Raw genomic sequence first — 24697 nt, 5'->3', positions numbered from 1 at the left:
GTGCACCACCCCACATCATGCAACAGTCAAGGGTGTGGGGAAAAGCTTAGGTTTAAAACTAAGCCTTAGGCTATAAGAACCTTGCCTACTTATAGCCTTCTCCCCACATACAATGCAAACTCTAAGCGAGCAAACATATATATCATATTCACAGACTTATTCAACCAACAGCAAACAAGAAAGTAATCCCCAACTTGCAATCTGCTGCCCTGAGCACCCGCAGCCTTTCACAGATTACATACACATGGCACTGCCCTAGCCAATTCAAAATATAAACTAGCAAACCCAAAAAACACATTTTACAAACTTTTTTGCCCAGCAACCTCTAAGAGTGACATAGAGGTTGAATGAAAGTCATAATACCCTTGTCTGAAGCAATCAAAATTTTGAATCATCTTCCACAACCATGGGGCCCATAATTGGGAGATTTTATCTGAGCACGCATATCATTTATTCTATGAATTTCCTAGATGAATAAATTTGTAAAATATTGAATAAACTAGCATATTCACATTCTACTAAACTTTATGGGGAAATAAAGTATATGCAAGATTTTTATGGCCTGCAAAACTTTATGTTGATCGTAATATTAAAGGAAAAGTTAACACAGACTATACATAATGAAAACCTGTTTGCTAAATTAAATAGGAAAATTAAATTTCCTCTGCTTGCTGGACAGACGGGGACTATATTCACTTTACTACTGACTTCTGTTGCATTTCATCAAATAGTTATGGATATTTTCAACTTCCTCAGATATAGGCAACACTATCAACACTTCCAAGACAGAAATGTATCATCCTGAAGTCTGGGACTTCCTCTGGTGTATTTTTTACTCCTTTGTTTACTTTGAAATTTGCTGATCATATCTCATATCTTTAATAGAGGATAAAAGGAAATGAATAGAATTGTTTTATTAGTAACTTGACATTTCATCGTTTTCTCTAAAACATTTCTTGACCCTACATTGTTTGTTTTACTGAACATTGAAAATCAGGTTCTTTTAACCTGTCTTGTGTTAGGTTGCACCTAGAAGGAAGCGAGGCCAAATGTAGGAATAAAACGATTTATACCGGAGCATCTGCGAACAGATGGGCTGAGACCCAAGTGGTGTCTGCCCCAAGTGTGGAGGTGTCTGGGGATTCAATCCTCTTTAGGATTAGCCAACAAGGCTAGCCAGGTGATGAGCCTTGACACATGGAATCCTGGGGCAGGTTAGCCTTGAGGGAGAATCCTGGGGCAGGTGATCTTCGATCTAAGCACCAGAATGTTTAGATAAGTGATGAAAGGATTGTTATGGGAACTGTCCTTGAACCAATTACTTAAAATTTTTTCCTGGCTAATTAAGGTTCTGATAAGGGGCCCTTGACCCAAACCTAAAGCATAGACTTTCTTAGTTGCATTACATAATTAGATATAGTCAAGAGGGAATTTGCTTGGAACTTGTATCTTAAGATTTCCCTGATATATAAAAAATTAGATATATTCATAAACAAATGGATAAATAGCACTGATGCCATCAGGATATGTTACTCAATACTGGTACAACATGATGTGAAACATAAGCTTCCACCTGGGATGACTAAAAAGAAATCATCTGGACATTTCTAGCCTTTAGTTTATTTATTTATATTTTGATAGAGACAGAGAGAGTCAGAGAGAGGGACAGACAGACAGGAAGGGAGAGAGATGAGAAGCATCAATTTTTTGTTGCAGCATCTTAAGTGTTCATTGATTGTTTGTTCATTCATTGCTTTCTCATATGTCATACGTGCCTTGACCAGGGGGCTACAGCAGAGTGAGTGATCCCTTGCTCAATCCAGTGACCTTGGGCTCAAACCAGTGACCTTGAGCTTCAAGCCAGAAACTTTGGGTTCAAGCCAGTGAACATGGGGTCATGTCTCCACGCTCAAGCTGGAGACCCCGAGCTCAAGCTGGAGAGCTAATGCTCAAGCTGTTGAACTCGGGGTTAAACCTGGGTCCTCCATGTCCCAGTCCTACACTCGATCCATTCACTGTGTCATTGCCCTGCCTGGTCAGGCTCTAGCCCTGAGTTTGAAAAACAAAAGACTCGGGCCTGACCTGTGGTGGCGCAGTGGATAAAGCGTCGACCTGGAAATGCTGAGGTCGCCGGTTCGAAACCCTGGGCTTGCCTGGTCAAGGCACATATGGGAGTTGATGCTTCCAGCTCCTCCCCCCTTCTCTCTCTCTCTCTTTCTCTCTCTCTCTCCCTCTCTCTCTCCTCTCTAAAATGAATAAAAAAAAAATTAAAAAAAAAAAAAGAAAGAAAAACAAAAGACTCAGTTGTTAAACAGGTTTTATAGTACTGTTATTGACATAGACAGACATTGGTTACAAGCATAGGGAAGTTTTCAAGGGTAGAAGAGCTTAATTGTGAAAAGAGGCAAGTTGATTAACTTGTCTAATCCTATGTCTCTGATATGAATGTAACAAATTACTACTTGATAAACGATTTATAATTCTTTGGTAAAGCAAATGCCAAATTACTATAGTGGTACCTTGAGATACGAGTTTAATTCATTTTGTAACTGAGCTTGTAAGTCAGTCAATTTGTATATCAAACAAATTTCTCCCATTTAAAATAACTGAAATAAATTTAATTTGTTCCGGCCCTGTGAAACATCCCCAAACCATCCTAAATTATAAAAAAGACATGTTTTTAATTAAGAAACACACACGTATAGTTTACCAATGCATAACAAAATATAGGAAATAAAAGAAAAAAGTGTTATTTAGTACTGTATTCTTACATGGAGACAGATGAGTGCAGGTAACGGAGGTTAATGGCAGAGGAGGAGGGAAGGAGGAAGGGATGCAAGCACTGTACACATGTAAACTAAAACTGCACTTTCTTAACACTAAATTTAAACTAAAACTTCATTTTCTTTACTTTAAACAAAACTAAAACTGCACCTTTTTACTTAAAATAAAACCACAAAAACTTAATTTTAAAAAAAAATGCACTTTCTTAACTTTAAACTTAACCTAAGCTAAACATTACATATTTTTTTATTTAATCATCACCTGTTTTTGCCTTTTTGGCACTTTCACTTGCAGGACTTTTGAATAAAAGTCTATCCAAAGAGGTTTGCTTATGCCTGCCTTTTCAAATGTTACAGAAATGTGACAAACAAGTCACTGAAAGTGCTGAAGCAGGACCAGTTGAAACTGTTTCTGGGTGTTTCTTTTCAATGAAACTTGAAAGCTTCTCCCACATTGCCAGCATGTCTTTAATTTCACTTGTAGAAATGACTTCCTCTGACTCTACCTCCTCCTCACTACTAATCTCTTTTTTTTTAATTTTTAAATTTTTTATTTATTCATTTTAGAGAAGAGAGAGAGAGAGAGAAGGGGGGAGGAGCAGGAAGCATCAACTCCTATCTGTGCCTTGACCGGACAGGCCCAGGGTTTTGAACCGGCAACCTCAGCATTCCAGGTCGACGCTTTATCCACTGCACCACCACAGGTCAGGCCCTCACTACTAATCTCTTGCAGAAGCTCCGTATGTTGCATCATCTGTAGCTCCTTCAACTCCTCACTTGAGAGTTCCTCCTCATGTTCCTTGACGAGCTCATTTACGTCACCCTCATCTACCTTCAGAACCATCGACTTTCTGAGGGACACAATCTCATCCAATGCTTCTACCTCAGTCTTGGTCTCTGGCTTGAAGCCTTTAAAGTCCCTGTCTGCAACAACATCAAGCCATAACTTTTTCCATGTCGAGTTCAAGGTTCTTCTTGTAACCTCTTGCCATGCCAAGTCAATAATGCGTAAACATATCACGATGTTGTAGTGATCTTTCCAAAACTCTGGAAGGGTTAGATTTGTATTCCCAGTCACCTCAAAGCAGCAACGGAACAAGTGCTTTGTGTAAAGCTTTTTAAAGTTGGAAACGATCTGCTGATCCATAGGTTGAAATTCTTTTGGGTGGGAGGTAGAGGACTTTCCACGAATTTGAACTTATCAAGAATGTTATCTTTATGACCATGTGGGTAGGCTGCAGCATTATCAAGGATTAGTAATGCTTTCATTGGAAGTTTATCTTCTTGAAGATATTTTTTTCACTGCAGGACCAAAGATAAGATTTATCCATTCAATAAAAAACTGCTGCATAACCCATGCCCCAGCATTGGTGAGTCACATAACCTGCAGTTTTTCTTTAAGAATCCTGTGAGTCTTAAAGGTTCAAGGATTTTCAGAATGATACAGAGGCAGTGGCTTTACTTTACAGTCACCACTAGCATTTGCACACAATGCAAGGGTCAGACAGTCCTTCATGGGTTTATGGCCTGGCAGCTTCTTCTCCTCTGTGGTGATGAAAGTCCTCCGAGGCATTATTTTCCAAAACAATCCTGTTTTGTCACAGTTGAACACTTGTTGGGGGATGTAGCCTTCCTTTGCAATAAGCGCAGCAAAATGTGCAATGTACTCCTCAACTGCCTTAATGTCAGCATTTGCAGCTTCACCATGCCTAACCACCAAGTGGGTGCCAGATCTCTTGTTAAAATTTTCAAACCAGCCATGACTTACCTTAAACATATCTTCTGCTGCCTCTTTTGAAGTTGATGGTTCTTTCTTCTCCAAGTCGCTGTAAATAATACATGCCTTTTTGCATATTACAGTCTCTGTCACTGTATCTCCTGCCAGCTTTTTATCTTTCACCCACACCAGCAGAAACTTCTCCATTTCTTCATGGATATTTGTCCTTAATTGGGACAAAATGTTGTTTCTTTCACCAGATTTGTGCTGTTCATGGCATCCTTTTGTTTAAGGATGGTACAAATTGTAGATGTATTGTGGTCATACAGCCTTGCCAGTTCAATCACTCTTACACCACGCTCATGTTTGTTTTTTATTATTTCTTGCTTTACTTCTATCGACATCATTCTCTTCTTCTTCTCACATTGTCCTTTATATTCACTTTCTTTGGCCCCATAATAGCACACAAAAAAAGTTAGTAAAAAAATGCAAAAATGATGCAAGAATGAGTACAGCGCATGGGATTCGACTTGATTTTAACACGTGAGAAAGAACAAGATGCTGGTGTTGTGCTTCCAATTATGGACCTGTGCATCAATGCGGCAACTAGCAGCAGCTTCTCGAATCACTACACATATCTTGGAATTTTGCTTGGATCTTGAACAAAAATACAGACCAAGTCGCAATTTGTATCTTAAAAAAAAATTGTATGGTAGTCTGCTTGTATCTCAAGATACCAGTATGGTTCACTTACTGCTCTCACTTCAGGTTTTAGGAGGGTTCCTGAATTAACATGATATTGAAAATACATGTATAATAGCTGAGAAACATTTCTATGATAATAACATTACTCTTAAAATTTGAATATAGATAGATTTTGGAAATAAAATGTGAGGCATGTACTTTTTTATTATATTAACAACTAGTAACATTAAAGATTAGAATAATGAATATTTTCTTAGAAACATTTAATAACTTTTCAAATATTATCATAAAATTTGTTTTTTAATTTTAAATATTCATTAATTATAGTTTGCTTTTTGCTTTTCTACAATTTTATTTATATTTAGAGATATTTAAGATGTTTGAATTTTTAGTTGTTATTTGTATTCATTTACATTCAATTAAATGTATTTACTTTTTTGGCACTATTGGTGCAGTTTATATTTTTTTAGATCTGTTCTATTCAATGATATAACTGCAAACCATATTTTTAAACTTAAAAACTGAAGCATAAAATTTTCTTTCAACAAACTATAATATTTTGGTAGGAATTCATCTCACCTTTACCATTTTACTACATAAAATATTATTATTGGATTCTAATGCACATTTCACAAATATATGTAGTTACTAGCCCTATACATAAACACTGTTCTAGTCAGTATCAACAAATTTACTCAGGTTATATAATTTATTCTAAACCAATGTAACATTATGATGTTTTAAAAATATTTTATGCAGAAAATCGGATTGCAATGACACTAAGTAAATCATATTTGATTACTAAATTAAAATATAAGGATGATAATATATTTATTCTAATTAAAATATGTGAATAATTTTAAATTAAATATTGGATATGGTATACAGATGATTTGTTGCAAAATTGTGCACCTGAATCCTGTATAATTTTGTTAACAAGTGTCACTCCAATAAATTCAATTAAAAAAAAAGAAAATTGGGTGAAAATGAAGTGCTGGTGCTATAACTAGAACATTAGTGAAAACAGTAGTAATGAGTAGTATAAATAAATAACAAAACCTAGAGGAAGCACTCTACCATTATACTCCTGATAGCACTTTAAATATAGAGCACACTGTTAATATCTTTTTTATGGTTACAAATGGAAGTTGTGAATAGTATTGACAATTTCACTCAAACTGAACACTGGCTATTCTCAATGTATACTATATTGAAATCTCTATCATGTCTAATAGTTTAGAACACTAATAGAAACAGTGTTTAATTTACGTTCATTTGAATTCTCAATTTTGTTCATTTTTGTTAGTCTGTTAGACATTGCATAATTTTCTTTAAAAAATTTTCCCTTGTTTAGCATATGTATATATTCTACAATACATTTTTTTGATCCACTTGATTTTAGTCCACATGAAAAACATATGGATATCAAATATTAACATTTCTAAATGTCATTTTCTAAAAGACTTCTAAATATTTTAAAAATTTCTTTAAATTGATCTTAAATTACAAAGACAAAATTTATAACTTTTAAATAAAATTTTTATTCAGTATTAATGTAATATGGAGCAATGTAAATATGATAAGAATGAAATATTCAATCATATATAAAGTCATCTGGCACTAATTTTCTTCTCCTCCAAAAGGAAATTTGAGCCTTCTTTTTAACTATTATTATTTACTCATCATTAGCTTAAAGGTCATTCCAGTGTAAACTGCCTATATATTTAGTCAATTGAATAGCTAAATATATAATTGTATAAATTAATATTAAATATCCAGTAATTATTTGTCCCATAAAATCACAACAAATTAATAAAATTTATGAAATAAAATTCTGAATAAGGTATGATATTTAGAAAACAAAGAACTGAACTATTAATGTTTTGTACTTGTCCTGTTAATAATGTTTTATGATAAACATTCTTCATACATAAAATTCAATGTTATAAATGTCAACATGTATCACTATTGCTTATTCTATCAGATGATATCTAAAGCTTCATATAAATTTAAAATATAAATTTTAAGATATATTTTTAATCATTGTGTTTTACAATCAGTTCCATATTTGAAAAACATTTCTGATTCATATTTTAAAAACTGAAAACAATTTGCTTAAAGATACTGAGTATCTGTTCTTTTTCTATAAAGTTAAGTAATTATAGAATTTAGCATTTTATTTTGTATTTATTTAGAATATTTTGAGTACATTATTTTCAAACATAAAAATACTGTTTTATTTATTATGTTTTCTTCTATGAAATTTATGATATCAAGTCTTATATTTAAGCCTTTAATCCATTTTGATTTTATTCTTGTATATGGTATAAAATTGTGATCTGGTTTTATTTTTTTATTTTTGCATGTATTTGTTCAGTTTTCCCAACACCAGTTATTAAAGAGACTGTCTTTACTCCATTGTATGTTCTTGCCTTTTTTGTTAAATATGAAATGACCATAAAGGCATGGGTTTATTTCTGAGTTCTCTATTCTGTTCCATTGATCTGTATGCCTGTTATTATGTCAGTACCTTGCTGTTTAATTACTATGGCTTTGTATTAATTATAGTTTACTGTTGGATAATTTGATTCCTCTTATTATAGGTTTCTTTCTCAATGTTATGGCTATTCAGGGTTTTTTGTGGTTCAATACAAATTTTTGAATTAGTTGTTCTAATTCTGTAAAATACATCATTAGTTCTTTGATAAGAATTATGGTGAATCTATAAATAGCTTTGGGTAGTGTGGAGATTTAATAATGTTATATACTATATTACCATAAGAAATCCTTTATCCAATGTTCTATTTCTTATGAATATTATTATTATTATTGAATAATAAAAAACCACAAACTAATTACAGATGTAGACTAAGGATTACTACTCATACATGTTATGCAAAAATATTTTAATATTTTTTCTAAGTAATTATAAGATTTGCAAATAATATAGATTATACAAGCACACAGCTTTATTATATGTGGCTTAAGTGTCTGTTTGCTGTAGATAGCTTATTGGTTGCTTGCGTAACTGTACTAGCCAATGGGGTGAAGTTGCCACGGCATTCAAATAGTCCCACCTTCTGGCATGCCACCTCACAAATTGAGGTTAAAGATTGGAGCAATTATTATGCTGTTAAGAAATCTTAACACCAGAAGGGGTCTTTGCAATGGTACAAGACTAGAGGTTCTCCAATTGAAAAATAATGTCATAATAGCTAAGTCTTTGACTGACTCCTCTAAAGGTGAAATACATGTCATTCCAAGAATTGATTTGGCTCCATCTCAAACAGGGTTGCCGTTTCAATTGAGACATAGACAATTTCCTGTAAAACTTGCCTTTGCTATGACCATCAATAAGTCTCAGGGCCAAACGCTTACGTGTGTTGGCATTTTTTTACCTGAACCTGCATTTGGACACGGTCAACTTTATGTTGCCTGTTCAAGAGTTTGTGAAAGAATGGATGTAAAATTAAAAATAATTGATGGTCCTCTGCAAGGCGAGCTTAAAAATGATGGATAGATCTACACAAGAAATGTTGTGTACAAAAAGATCTTTGACATGTGAATTAACATTTTATTATTTAAATCACCTTTATTTATTGAGCTAGCGGTGGCTCTTAAGAAATGTACCGCCAGTGGTTTCCTTCATTGTACTCTACTTTAAGCAATTAAGCAAGTAGAAGGGAGAAACCCCATGGGACAGTAAGCAAAGGGGCGTCCTCGCCGCCTGCCCTGGGTAATTTAGTTTGAATTAGCAGACACCTTTGCACAAATCATTTTAATTACAATTTATAATATCTAGAACAGTGGTCATTTCGTATGACCACCAGGCTTTCTAGTAAGATATAGTGGAGAAGCATACCAGTGTACTATAAATTCTTGATCAAATGAATTATTAGTTGAAAATAATAATTATTTTATCTTTAATTCTATGCATTAAAACAATTATAATCCTTTAGAAGCTTCACAATTATTGTTCTTCAAATTGTGTTTCATCCTATGGGGGAAGTACCTACTCAAAATTTTATAGGTCAATATGAGGAAAAAGTGCTCATTTTGCACTTTCTGAAAATGCAAACAAATTATGTTAAAGAAGATATAAAATTGTGTCATCCCCATGTAAATTGGTTTTGGAGCCTGAAGGAGGGATGAGTTTTGTAATTATTATGTGAAAATTTTATCATAGTACCAACTGGTTTAGATTTTATTAAGTACAATAAGAACAACATGATATTTGTTTTTTGCAGAAACTAAACAACTGAAATTGATAACTAATTACTGAAATTCTTCAACTTCTTGACTATATAGTTATAAAAATATCTAGTAAATGTGTAATTTTTTTTATTCAATGAGAAGAGGGGATGCAGAGAGACAGACACCTGCATGTGCCTTGCTGGGATCTTCCTGGAAAACCCAATAGGGGACGATGCTCTGCTCATCAAAGGCATTGCTCCACTGCTTAGCAACCAAGCTCATCTTAGTGCCTGAGGCAGAGGCCATGGAATCATTCTCAGTGCCCAGGGCTAACTCTAATCAAGCCATGGCTACAGGAGGGAAAGAGAGAAAGAGAAAGGTGAGAGAGTGAGGGGTGAAGAAGTAGATGGTGTTTCTCCCATGTGCCCTGATTGAGAATTGAACTGGGACATCCACATGCTGGGCCATCCACACACTGGGCCATCCACATGCCAAGCAGATAGATGCTCTACCATTGAGGAAAATGTCCAAGGGAACGTGTAATGTTCTGAACATTAAACTCTATGCCCTCCTCACCTAATGAAGCTTTTAACCCTCTAGTTACTACATTAATGAAGGTTATAAAGTTCAATTATTCCTTAAAATACTTTCAAACCTGAAACAGCTAATAAAACCAGATTGCTTTGACTGCTCTGTGTCTAATCAGAAAGGGCATTGTCATTGATGATTTCTTGGAAAGGTCTTAATTTTATAAGTCTTTAGAATTCTAACTGTAAAAACATCTGTAAATATGAACAATTCACTAATTTATTAAAATTGAAAAGTGTATTTGCTTGAAAGTGTATTTTAGCTAAAACACTTCAAGTGTACTATGCTTGAATTGTGAAGATAATACATTGTACAAATATTTGTCATTGGGCCAAGATTTATATATTAGAATATCATTAATTTTATATGTGAATATAGTCTTTAAAACCAGGTTGTTTTATTTTAAACCCTTCATTAAAAGTGATGAGGGTACCACATAGTGTATAAAAATATGCACATACCCAATTACAAAGTTTGTTATCTATGGTTTATTTGTGACTCTAGATGTTAATAATTAGTCATTTAAATATGTAACTCTAAAAACTTGAAGATTATTTAACATTATTTATAAATTGAAAATCTAAGTATGATCTGCTAAATGTTTCCACAAGGTTATATAGCAAGTTAGTGACAGGGTAGGGGTTATGACTTTGAGCGATAGGTAACAACACAGTGAACCTTATGCTGCTGCCAAAATGGCCAATAGTACACCAAAATTTCTGCTCCTTCCTAATGGCATCAAGATGCTATGGAGAAGCAGCTACCTACTACTACAACACTCAAATGATCCGATGATTATTTAACTAGTTCTAGCGATGCAGTGAAAGTGAAAATGATTTATTTCATGGTTAAGCTTTTAAAAACTAGATATGTCTTTACCACCCTCATTGCACTAGCTGAACACAGACAACAATGATGCCCTAGCCACAAAATCAGAGTATATCTCTCAATCATTGTGGGAGAAAAATTAACTGCCTTTTAGTTTGCAGTTTCAACCTTGTTTTCCTGAGTCACTGAAATCTTGTGGCTTAATTGATAAAGGATTTAATACTATATATTTTTACATGTGAAATAAGATGTTTAATAAATTCAACTCTATGAGCTTTAATAATTTTAACTTTTAGCATATATATATATATATATATATATATATATATCTTTTTCCTAAAAAATAGAATTTGGATGACTACTTAACTCATCTTTATCTTTTTTTTTTTCAGTTATCTTTGAACTTTACCTTTAATTTGTATGCCATTGGCGCTTATCATTCTTTTGTTGTTCAGATTTTGATTATCACAGATATGTGATAAAATGTTTATAAAATATCACATATTTAAGTAAGATATAACAAAAATTAATTTAGTAATTGTAATTATAAAGTACAATGTAAGAAAATGTAATATTAACTCAATAAATCTGTTAAACTTGGTAAAATTTCAATATTAACTAAACCCTGGCTGGTTAGCTCAGTTGGTTAGATTGTCATTCGATTATTGCCAAGGTTGTAGGTTCAATCCCTAGTCTGGACACATATAAAAATCAACCAATAAATGCAAAAATAACTGGAACAACAAATCAGTATTTCTCTCTCTCTCTTCCTCCCTTCCCCCTCTCTCTAAAATCAACAAATAGAAACTTTAAAAAAATTACTAAAGATAAATATTGTTATTTCTACTGACATATCTAACAATTATTTCTAGTTACTTTATGGAGGTAAGAAAGAATTTGAGGTCAAATCAACCAGCATGAATTCATAATCTTACCCATTATCAAGCTTTAAGAATAATTGCAATTATACAAGCTAAAACGAGTCAGAAGTGAAGCAAGAAGAAACCTGGGACATGGAAGAAAGTTCTGCAGGATTTTCTTCCCATATTAGACATGTTGTTGGGCCCAGATGAATATATGAGATACCCAACTACATTCTTTGGAATCATTTAACATAGTTGGTATGTTTTAGTTTATGAAAAATATCTATCTTTTCCCAAGATCTTCATTTACTTTATGATATTCTCTGAAAGCTGTGCACATAAATTAATAGCTACTAAGACTGTTTAGCACAAATAATACTAAACAAGGGACATCCTAATAAGGAGTATTCTATAGATAAGAATCATCTTAAAGGACATAATCAACTTACTTACCCGGTGTTACAATTATTAGTATCTTTATAGGGATACTATTCCTGCTTATCTGCTTTCTTCTCTACTCCACTTCCAGGAACTTCTAGGAAAAGTATTAAGAAATGATTCACAAGCCTGCTGTTTTAACTTAACTCACACTCCCATAGGCTAATTGATATAAAGAACAGTTAAGTTCCTATGGCATCCCATCAACATTATAAGGAAACAATCATTATAAGAAGACAATGTTGAAGGAAACAAAATTATTCAATAGCCTGCTATATATATATATATATATATATATATATATATATATATATATATATATATATATATATATAATTTTAAGAATAAATTTACTCACTTGTTTGTATAGATTTTATATGATTTTGAATCTTTAGTCAGTTTTCCAACAGTTCTCATCTTGGGAACCATCATTATAAATCTTGTTTTTGTTTAATTTTTTCAGGAATCTTGCATAGCCTATGTTACTCTTTGTTATGCTGTGTCAGAGGCATTGAGGTAGTAATTGACATATTATACATTAGTTAAAATTGCGATATCATTCTCTCTTACTCCCCATAAAAATATTGTTTTCCCCTGGACCATATGTTTGTGGTGTCCTGTGTGCTTAATAGGGCTTATTTAGTAAATTTTAGATTCTATCTGGTTTGTGAATATATTCAGATACCCAGATATCATAGTAGAAGTTTTTCAGGCACTTTTAGGTGTCAGGTGTACCTTTGCCCCTATATCTCCCCAGAGGGGCTTGTTCATACTGTTTTTCAATCCCAATCAGTTTCCAGACAGTTAGAATAAATACCCTTTTTAGCTCTTGTATCTCAGCTGTTAGAAAAGTGAAAAAGCCCATGTTGTTCTGTGATACACTACCGCAGTAGTGGTTAACACAACTCATTTCTTTGGTTTGATCCATTAGAATACTCAACCACTGACCTTTAATGACACAGAATTCATAGTGATTAGATATCCAATAGTCTCCTGGAAAAGGATTAAAGGCTGCTAAAAGCATCGATAATGGGGCTGATGTTACACTGCAGTCATTACTCAGAGGGCCATTTAATTGGATTTTTGCTGCATCTCCAGCTGCACCACTCTTCTGGAATTCAGGTTCACCAGGTATCGCTATTTGGGTTGAAACACTGATAATTATTTGAGTCATAAAGATAAATTTTCAGAAATCTTATTTTCACCTGATTCAGTGTCACTAATCCATATCTTAATATCCCCAAAGAACATTTGTCACCATAGAGAAAATGCTGATTAAGCCATTGAGCATTGATGCAATTCATGTGGCTTGAGAAAATGTTCTGTATTCAAGATCCTCATGTGCCCCATGATGGACAACTGGACAGATTCAACCCCTAATATAGCTCTTTTAGGGCAAATCATATATTTCCCACAAATATACTTTGCTTATTATACCTGAAGTTGACAACCAATATGGTAGTCAATATTATTTTGTTGATCTTGTATGTATATTGATATCAGTGAAATGCACATTTTGGTCAGAAAAATAATATACAGATGGGTCTAGTTAACAGAGAATTTTCTGTTCCAAACCTCTAAAGGTATTTTTTAAGTTTGCTTACTTTATAAATTAAACAAATCTTGGAATAGATTATGTGACAGTCTCAGTTAAAAAATTCTTGTAGCCTCTTAAAAAAACACTTGTAGCCTCTTAGGGCTACTAGTAAATATCATGTGTAATCCATTTACCAGATTTGTGATAATCCTTACCCTTGAGAATTTCAGACACAGCTATCTTTTAGCACATCCTTACCTTTTGACATTGTTGCAGTTTCATGTTACATTATCAATTTCATCATGTGCAAGGGAAATAAATAATCTTTCAGCTCATTTTGCAAGACATAATCACCTGCATGTTGCTCAGTTCATGAATCGCAGTAGCCAATTCTAGAGATTTGGTTCAGGTTTTTGCCTTAGCCTTTCTATTTCCTCCTAGAAAGCAAATGTTTCTGCTTGCTTATTTGTTGCTTGGTAAAAACATTTATACTTACTCTCAATTCCCATAGAGATGGCCTATGTAGAAAATATAAATAATCTTCTAATAAGTTTCCAGAAATAGATCATGTATTTACCTAAGATCAAAAGAAAAAGAAAAAGCAACAACAAAACCATCAAACAACAACTTTGCATTCTAGTTGATATATATTTTTTCTTAGCAGTAAGAATTTTATTTTTTTTAATTTTTTTTTATTGATTTTAGTGAGAGAGGAAGAGAGAGAGAGAGAGGGACGGAAACATCAATCTGTTCCCTCTGTTCCCCTATGTGCCCAGACCAGGGATTGAACTGGCAACGTCTGCACTCTGGGATGATGTTCCAACCAACCAAGTTATCCAGTTGGAGTTAGAAGTGAGGAGTTTTAATATTGAGGAAAGTTTACCTATAAACTAGATTGAACAAGTAATTGAACACATATTAGATAATGGGAGCTAGACTTCTTACTGTCAGAAAGTAGTAACAAATAAACAACAAACATGTCTCAGATTAACTATACTGTCCCTACTAAAGTCAGGAATATTAGTGTAAACTCATGTTTATTGTAATATGCATCCAAGAACAATAAATACATAATAAATGTAGGTATATCAGTATATATGATTTAGCATACATACATATATTTTCTTTGCAAACAAAGATAATCTAGTAACAACAAGCACACACAGTACCCAGATCTTGGTTTCCAAATATTATTTTTTATTAAGGGAACCAGAGCGCCTTGGAAAAGTGGTTTAGTGCTAGGGAAGGGATTATATAAACAATTCTGCAGCATCTTCATTCCAGAATGTAAGGGAGTTTATAAGAAAAAACAAACAAACCCAGCATATCAAAGTTGACACAAAAGACAACCTAAAAGAGTTTCCAATAACAAAAGCTGGCACAATTTTACCAGCAAAACTAATAATAGTAGCATTAGATTTTTAATCTAAAAAAATAAAATATTTGACTGAAAAGAAAATGAGAGCACAAAAAAAAATCCTTTATAAAAAATTTTTAATTTAATTATTTTTTTTATTTTGTGACAGATACTAAGAGAGACAGAGAGAGGGACAGATAGGGACAGGCATACAGGAAGGGAGAGAGATGAGAAGCGTCAATTCTTTTTTTTTTCTTTTACAGGGACAGAGAGTCAGAGAGAGGGATAGATAGGGACAGGAACAGAAAGAGATGAGAAGCATCAATCATCAGTTTTTCATTAAAACACCTTAGTTGTTCATTGATTGCTTTCTCATATGTGCCTTGACCGTGGGCCTTCAGCAGACTGAGTAACCCCTTGCTCGAGCCAGCGACATTGGGTCCAAGCTGGCGAGCTTTTTTTTTTGCTCAAGCCAGATGAGCCCGCGCTCAAACTGGTGACCTTGGGGTCTCGAACCTGGGTCCTCTGCATCCCAGTCCGATGCTCTATTCACTGCGCCACCACCTGGTCAGGCAGAAGCATCAATTCTTTATTGCAGCACCTTACTTGTTCATTGATTATTGCTCTCTCATATATATGTGCCTTGATCGAGGGGCTACAGCAGACTGAGAGACCCCTTGCTCAAGCCAGTGACCTTGGGTCCAAGCTGGTGAGCCTTGCTCAAACCAGATGAGCTCACGCTCAAGCCAGCAACCTTGGAATTTTGAACCTAGGTCGTCTGCCTCCAGCCCAACACTCTATCCACTACACCACCGCCTGGTCAGGCTCTAAAAAATTTTAACCTATACTGTATGTATGTTTATTTCTCCAGTATGCTTTTCTCCCATGAGTATATGGCGTACCTTGTGAAGTGCTTTCAAAGAAAGGTAGATTCCAGATGATTTTTATACAAAAAGCAGATTGTAAATATTTTAAACTTTGCAGGCCAGAGATATCTTTAGAATCTACATTGCTATTGTAAAAAATATGTGAAAGCAGCTATACTTATTGTTAACATGTAAATTAATACGTATGACTATTTTCTAATAAATCTTCATTTACAAAAAGAAGTGGAAGGTCTGATGTGGCCAGAAGACCATTGTTTTTACTTTGCAATAGAGCATGGAAAAGGGAAACTAGTGACTTTGCGGTGGAGAAGCCTGTCAAACACTGCATTCACCAAGTGATGAAGGCTACCATCATCACTGATAAGATATATAGATATTATGTACCCCTGACAGGATGCAATGAGATGGGCGCTTCACTGTTGTGATATTCATTCCACAACAACATAACTTATGTGTAATGCCTAATAACGATACAATCTTAGACAAATCCGAATTGAGGCACATTCTATAAATTACTTTTACAGTTTAAGACTGTCAAGTTCATAAATAACAAAGAGAGACCCATAAAAACAACTCTTAAAGTTCCCTGTCAAAGTAGCCCTTTATATTCCAGCTAAAATAAATATCTAATTATGAAGATTGTAATTAATAATGAAGAAAATATCTAAATAGCCATAGGACTTCAGAATCATTTTAAAATGATAGAATAGGATTTACTTTTCTCACACTTGGGGTGGAGGATATCCAAGGTCTTTTGCAATGATATGGGCCAAAGAGCACCAGGTCAGTACGCAAAACATTTTGGGATTACATTTTGGTCACTCTAATGGCCCAATGTTAAAAAATGCCATGGAGCTATGGTTTAAATGTTTGTATCCCTCCAAAATTTGTGTGTTGAAACCTAAGCCCCAAGTTGATGAAATTCAGAGGAGTAAATTCCTACGAGAAATAATTAATCCATGCCTATAGGAATGAGATTAGTGCCTTTATAAAAACTTCCTGTGAAAATTTCCTTGTCTCTTAAGCCATGTGAAAACACAGTAAAAAGTTGTCATCTATAAATCAGGAAGTGGGTTCTCACAAGACATCAAATCTGCCAAAGCCGTGATCTGAGAGTGCTCAGCCTCCAGATTGTGAGAAATAAATTTCTGTTGTTTATAATATAATCATTCTCTGGTATTCTGTTATAGCATCCTGAATGAACTAAGTCTCACATAGTAACAGATAAAAATCGTAAGTAATGTATGATTTGAAAACTGACTAAAGAATCATTTTGGCCCTGGTCGGCTGGCTCAGTGGTAGAGCGTCGGCCTGGCGTGTGGAAGTCCTGGGTTTGATTCCTGGCCAGGGCACACAGGAGAAGCACCCATCTGCTTCTCCACCTCTCCCCCTCTCCTTCCTCTCTGTCTCTCTCTTCCCCTCCCGCAGTCAAGGCTCCACTGGAGCAAAGTTGGCCCCGGTGCTGAGGACAGCTCCATGATCTCCGCCTCAGGCACTAGAATGACTCCGATTGCAGCAAAGCAATCACCCCCTCTTGGGCATGCCAGGTGGATCCCAGTCTGGCGCATGCGGGAATCTGTCTGTCTGCCTCCCCCTCGCTTCTCACTTAAAAAAAAAAAAAAAAAAAAAAAAAAAAAAAAAAAATATATATATATATATATATATATATATATATATATATATATATGAATCATTTTAATTGTATCATGATTAGCTGGATGTGTAGCTGGAAAGATTATTATGTGAAAATGGAAGACTCTGCCTTTTCCAGACTCACGTGGAATGTCAATTGACTTTGCATTTTGTCCAGGTTTAGATGTGCTAAAATAAAAAGACTTTGAAATTTTCTAAGTCTTAACCAGTAGTAAGCATTAGGCAAGATTAAATTTTAAGAGAGCAATAAAAAGTCACTGCTTTGCTTAAGGAAATGGTTGAAGTAAAAGATTGATTTCCATTAACTCCTTTTTTAAAATTCCTGCCAGGCTGAGGTTTTAGTCAGATATAACTAAGAGAGACTAATAATAAACTAACAGGGATTTAACAAGGTGGTTTCCCAGATTGCCTCAATCTTGTTTGATATGGCAACGACTGTGCAGAAATTGAGACAGGCCAAAGATAATTGAAGAAAGTATACTGGGTTAATGCTTTATTTTCAGTTTTTACCTTAGAATCCAGTCAGACAAAACTTGTACTTTATGGAATAGTATTCAGTATTTAGCATTTCTCCACTAGGATATTGAATTTGCCGGCATGCTGTTTTAACTAGTGCAGTGGAACTCGGACTTGATAATATCCAACAGGAAGTTTATGTACTGCAATGCTGATCATAATTCCATGGAGAAACAATTATAAAATGTAAGAACTTAATAACCCCCTCAAAAGAACTTAATAACCCACCACACCACTAGAGAGTAGCTCATACATCCAGTAGCTCATTCACCAGTCCCTGAAATGTTTATCAACTACATAGGCAAGAGTAACTGGGATTATCCCTTGAACAATGAGAAATTATTTCTGACAGTGACACTGAACAGGAAACTCAGAGACTCATGGGACTTTGTAGGTCAGGACGAAATCACATGGCTCACTTAAGAATACTGTTAGCCTCTATTTATAAAGTCATCAGAAAGAGATGTAAATTTGAAGGTACTTTGTGAAGAAACAAGCATTCAATTATTTGCAAAGGTTGTAACACAAAATTTCCATTGGGATCTTTTGACTTGACTTTTCAGATGATTTTAGTGTCTGCAACTCGAAAGCACAACATGAGCTTTTGGTAGAAATGGAATAATATTACTCAGTAAAGACCACTGGGATTTTTTTTATTTAAAAGCTGCCTGGTGTGGCTGTTCTATAGCCCTTTGAAAGATAACTGCTAGCTTTTTACTGAACATTTGTACAAAATGCCCCACTATGGAAGTATACAAAGTAATCCTGAGACAGGTAATACCTAGAGTGTTTTGAGTAATGTAAGGGAAACGCTCAAGTATAAAGGAGCTGCTCAGTAGAGCTCATTGATAAAAAGTAAACATCATATTCACAATCATGAAACATGAAGAAGATCAAGGAGAATTCATTACAACACAAACAGATTGCCCAAAGGGTCATGACAGAACCCTCTGAAGATCTGCCTATTCATCGCACTATTGTTGAATCCTGTGATTATCTCCTACCAAAGACAAAACAAGATGCTTGATTCTCTGATGGGAGTTTCCAGATGGAGTCTTGCTTTAGTTTTTTATAATTGGCTTTGATATATCTCTGCAGTTCATAGAACTCTGGTAGAAGAAAGCAAAGTCAAACTTGAACAATAAGTGGATCTGTGAGCTATTTATTAGGGCACGAAGTAGATATTAGGTTTACATTCTCTGAGCAGTGTTTGGATAGTTACCTAAACTTGACCCTGTACCACCATCCTTATGGAAAGGCAGGATGGTCAGCTAAATGGGGCCAGAATAACTAGACAATTTAAAAAACTCCCACATATGTTACTCTTGTTACAGAATTGAGAGAAAGGAGGATTTCACTGAAAACATAAATGTACACTCGTGAGGTGAGCTGCTAAGAAAGACTGTTGATTGAAATTCACAGTAAATTTCATCCAGACTTACTTATCATATGACAGAAGCAACCAGAGAAAATACAATTAAAATATTGAGTGACTTGACTTTGTGGTAAAAACACAATGCAATATGCAGATATGTATTATAGAATTTTAACATTTGAAAACTATAATATCATTAACCAATTTTACCCCAACAACTTTAATAAAATTAAAAATAAATTAAAAATATATTTTTCAACATTGAGAGTGATAAAAATATTTTTTGAAACAATAAATTACCTGTTATCATGGCCCACCTGGATATATTTAGTCTGATGAAACACTTCACTGCATATTTTTACTTTATTATTTTACTGCCATGAATTAAAAAAAAATGACATGTTGAATTAGCAACATACAAAGCATACTATTTATAAAAAAATATTTGACACTGTGTATTTACTCATGAAAGATTTTCACTATGGGTTGTAAACTCACCCCCTGTAAGCACATTAGGGCCAAAGGAATGCAGCCCCATTACCGAACAGAGGAGACAATTCTGTAATTCTACTTGCCGAATCCTATTACATCTTCCTGGAAACTCATTCTACTGAAATGTATTCATGTACAAATAGTACAGAGTAGCCACGTCAAACAACAAAATAAAAAACATCAAAAATGGCAGTTGGGGCACAAAGGCTTAAACAGTAATAAAAGAAAATATGCATGAATCCATGGCAAAAGGAAAAAGTTCACAAGTGGATTATCACCGCAGGGACTACGTCTCATAGCAATAAAATAATACTCATGCTGATCTCTTTCAGTCTGGTACAAACGGATGACTAATGCTGAGAGTCACCTCATTTCTTTTCTAAAGAGAGGGAAGCTGGTCTTATAATGATTCGTAGTGGGAATAAGGACTCTATCCGGATAATCTGTAGGAAAGATGAGATGTGATATCTTCAAATTCAGCTGACCGATAATTGATCAGCTCAAACTACCATTTGACCTAACATTTAAAATTTTTTTTCACTATTTTGGTTTGTTTTCAAGTATCCTAAGATAAATGTTTCCACTATATAGTGTACGTAGGAGATTGTTTTGCAGCTGAGCATTTGTTCACCCAGGCTGTGAATCACGATGACATGTTGCTGAGACAGATTCTGGGTGTCATGGAAAGCAGACTGCTGCTGTGCATGCCCAGTATATCAGAGTTTGATTTCCTTATTCAAATGTATAAATCATGAATGTGGAAGAAATAAGAAAAACTAATAGAGAACTTCCATAGACCTGAGGGGCGGGTCTGAGGGCTGGTATGATGGCCATGTAATATCATTGATTTACCACTGAGGCTTCTAAGGGGCCCCTTGTGGAAAGCAAAATGACAGAACCAGACTGAGTACTACATGAGGCTAGAGTATCCCCAATTGACTGTTACATGGAGTTCTCATTAGGTCCCCTTGTGCCATAATTTTAAACCTGGTCTCAGATTACCAGGTCAAGCAAAAATTATGATTTTAGGGAAAAGTTATTACAATGGAAAAGATTTGCTTAAACAAACAGAAACACTTGCTGTTGTAGGTGTGATTTTTATATTAAGGAAACAAATATTTATCTAGTGCCTACTATGTGTCTAGCACTGTGCTAGAAGTTGTAGTGACAAAACCATTTTGGTAGAAGCTCTGATGTCACTCTCATATCCCCATGGAAATCAGAAGCCTTTGACAATATCTTTTCCAATATTTTTTCCAATATTTTCCAATAATATTTCTGACAATATCTGTTCCAAGATATTGGCCATAGTTGGAGGTCACCTTGGAAGAATATATATATGTGGACTGAATGTGTCACTAAGCTGATTTAAAACTAAGATTATTAATAATGCCTGAAGAGAGCTGCAAGCTCACCCTGGAGGGAATGATTGAATATTTGATCACTCAATAATTTTATGTAGTTACAGAGCTGATCTACAGCTTAGGTGAAAATGCTCTATCTTTATCTCTGGGGATGCCTGGGTACCTAGTTTTTGACTCTTGGCCAAGATAACTGCAGAGATATTTCTAATGTGCTGTTAAAGTCTGAAACTCCATGTTGATATCCAAAGCTACTTTTTTTATTGATGACTTGCATCCTAGCACGTAGGTTTGAAAACCCTGTCATGGCTAATTAAAAACAAGCTTTGTCTGGGCCTTCTCTCCAAGTCAAAATTTTTGCCAGAGATCTTAGCAGTTTACACCAGAGACTCTGTAGTCCAGGTGTGCAAAGTTAGGATGCACATGTGGCATTTGTGCTGTAAGATGTCTCTAGGACATCTGATGCTCGCCGGCACGCTCTCAACACACTGTATCCTTCACCTTTACATGAAGGCCTTAGATGAATGTACTTTGGGATCTGGTAAGATCTTTATCAAAATCCAAACTAGGAAAAATTATATAAATGTTCCTATAGGTCAGTGCTATAAATCCAAATTATCAGGTAACAATTGTATGGGAGGATGCCACCAGACAGTGTGGCCTTATTTTTTCCTCTAATGACATGAACACTATAAATAAAATGGGAATATGTCCTTCTTGTGATGGGCTCAGAGCAATAGAATCACCAACATTCTCTCTGTGGGTAAAGGGGACATTACATAATGGTATTTGAAGCTGGAATCACTCAAACCTGTACTATGATACCTGGGGTATAATTTTGTTTATAAAAGAGTGAGATAAAAAATTTACTGAATAATATCTTTTAGTTACATCCCCTGTCACTGAGGATGGGTATTAAGTAGATTAGAGATATTTCTGTTGGAAAGGAATAAAAATGATAATGTAATTTAATGTGTGATATGTAAATATTAATATAATTGATGGGGCTATAAGAGGAACAAGGTGCTATGGACTTATTAATAGAATTAAGTAAAAATAAAACATGTGATGATGATTCCAAGGATTATAAAAAGTTTCAGAGGGCTGATTTGAAGCTCCCAGCTGATTTAGTAACTATAGAAAATAATAGGCCAGGAATAAAATGAAATTGGTCTTAAAAAAAAAAAACTAAATGCATAATTATATCTCTTCATCAACATGTGTAAAAATTCAAATAACTATTGAAGATAGAAGAAAATAATATTCAGCATTAATAAATCAGTGAAGGAGGGATAGTGTAACCTAAGCTACTATTCTTTTAACATTATTTCTGTAAATGATGGGCTGTTCACTAATAAATGGAAACAAATAAATAGCTTATAATCACAACAGCAGGGTACTGGCATAAAAACAGACATATTAATTAATAGAAAGGAATAGAAAAGCCAGGAATAAACCCATGTTTTCATAGTAATTTAATATTGACAAAGGAGACAAAAACATACATTGGAGTAAATAAAGATAATCTATTCAACAAATGATATTGGGAAAGCTGCAGAGGTACATGCAGAAAAATAAAACTAGACCACCTTCTTACACCATACACAAGAAAAAACCCAAAACAGATTAAAGACTTAAATATTAGATTTGAACCTATAAAAATTCTAGGAGAAAACATAGACAGTAAAATCTTGAAAATTCCTCTTAGCAGGATTTTTTCTGATGTATCTCCTAGGGCAAAGGAAACAAAAGAAAAATAAATAAATGGTACTACTTCAAACTAAAAAAGCTTTTGCACAGGAAAGGAAACCATCAGCAAAATGAATAAAATAACCTACTGAATGGGAGAATATATTCGCTGATACATCTGATAAGGGGTAAATATCCAAAATTTAAAAAGAACTTATAAAACTCAACATCAAAAAAGCTAGACAATCCAATTAAAAAATGAACAAATAACCTGAATAGATACTACTCCAAAGATAACATTCAGATGACCAATAGATATAAAAAGGAGCTCAACATCACTAATTATCAGAAAAATGCAAATTAAAACCACACTGAGATATCATCTCACACTATCAGGATGGCTTTCATCAATAAATGAACAAACAAGTGTTAGTGAGGATGTGAAGAAAACAGAAGTCTTGTGCACTGTTGGTGAAAATGCAGTCTGGTGCAGCCACTACAGAACGCAGTATGGAGTTATCTCAAAAAATTAGGAGTAGAACTGCCTTATGGTTTAGCGATTCCACTTCTGGGAATATATCTGAAGAAACCAGAAACACTAATTTGAAAGGATATATTCATTGCAGTGTTATTTACAATAGCCAAGATTCAGAAACAGCACAAGCATCCATCAGTAGATGAGTGGATAAAAATCACTATTGTACAGTTCCACAATGAAATACTACTGGGGGGGGGGAGAAATAAAAAAGAAAATCTCACCTTTGTAACATCATGAATGAACCTGAAAAGCATTATGCTAAGTGAAATAAGTCAAAAAGATACATACCATATGATTTCACTCATATGTGGAATCTAATGAAAACATTAACTAACAAGCAAAATAGAAACAGAATCATATATAGAAAGCAGGCCGATACCTGTGTTGGGGGGGAGGCGTGCTGAGTAAGGAGGTGGAGGGACTGAGAAAAAAACAAAAACAAAACAAAAAATTCATTGGCATGAACAAAAGTGTGATAACTGCCAGGGTGGAGGTGGGGTGGGAGGAGGTGGAGGAGAGTACAGGGAGACTAAACGGTGACAGGAGGAGACTTGACCTGGGTCGGTGATCACACGGTACACATACAGGGGTCCTCGGGTAATGATACAGTCCCGTTCCTACAACAGTAACACAACACAAATTTTGTTGTAAGTCGAAACACACCCTAGCCTATGTCACTTATCTGTCCTAACGTGTTTGTAAAATCATAATCTAGAACATAAAAACACAACTAAGCCACAAAAAAAAGAAAAAGGATATAGATAAACTGTACTGTAGTAACATAAAAAAATGACAAAGAAAATTTCTTACTTTTATTCCAAACTAGCTTGCCCAAATAGTCTGTATGTATGATGCTAGTGTCATAAGCCCAAATACTCATGTCTCATTTTTTTTTAAGTTTTAAGGTATTGAGTGTCATAAACTCAAAACGTCATAGTCGAGACTGTTGTAACCCGAGGACCCCCATATACAGAATGTGTTGCAGAATTGTGCTCATGAAACCTGTATAATTTTGTTAACCTGTATCACTCCAATGAGTTCAATAAAAAAAAAAGAAAAGTAATTCTAAGAATTAACTTCTAAAGAATCCGACTCTTTCAGTCATTTTAGTCCCAGGATATTTGCTGACCTTCAGCTAGTTATCTGAAGAGACTATGTTGACCAGCCTGTAGTTCC

This window comes from Saccopteryx bilineata, chromosome 1, assembly GCF_036850765.1.
Source record: "Saccopteryx bilineata isolate mSacBil1 chromosome 1, mSacBil1_pri_phased_curated, whole genome shotgun sequence".
Classification (NCBI taxonomy): Eukaryota; Metazoa; Chordata; class Mammalia; order Chiroptera; family Emballonuridae; genus Saccopteryx; species Saccopteryx bilineata.
This window is presented reverse-complemented; position numbering follows the sequence as displayed.